Genomic DNA, 543 nt, shown 5'->3' with positions numbered 1-543 from the left:
AGTCTATTGGCTAGGATTTTGTTGAAGATTTTTGCATCTATGTTCATGAGAGATATTGGTCTCTAGTTTTCCTTTTGAGTGATTTCTTTTCCTGGTTTTGGAATTAAGGTTATGCTTGCTTCATAAAATGAATTATTAAATGGGATTGAAATTTGAGTCAATAGAAATGGAAATAGGGAACATAATACAAAGTTCAGAAAACTGGTCTGAAGAACAACAAAACAATTGAACTATGATGGTCAGTCTAAGAAGGGGAGAAATAAAACAGCTGCTTTGTCTAAGGAGTGGGCCTGGTAAATCCACTTGAGAAGCAAAGAGAAGATGAATGAAAAAGTGTAATGAAGAAGGAGGACTGAGCGTTAGAACTGGAAAAGTCTTCAGAAATCATGTCTGTGAGACCCACCTGACATTCCAATTACAACTTCTTGGCCTGTTGCTGTTGTTGTTGCTATGAGCCATTGAATTGGCCCTGACTCATAGCGACCCTGCCTTGGGTTTCTGAGGTGGTATCACTATGGAAGTAGATTGCCTAACCTTCCTTCC

Source organism: Orycteropus afer, unplaced genomic scaffold, assembly GCF_000298275.1.
Source record: "Orycteropus afer afer isolate SDZICR_OR568_19922 unplaced genomic scaffold, OryAfe1.0 scaffold00381, whole genome shotgun sequence".
In the NCBI taxonomy this organism is placed as follows: Eukaryota; Metazoa; Chordata; class Mammalia; order Tubulidentata; family Orycteropodidae; genus Orycteropus; species Orycteropus afer.
This window is presented reverse-complemented; position numbering follows the sequence as displayed.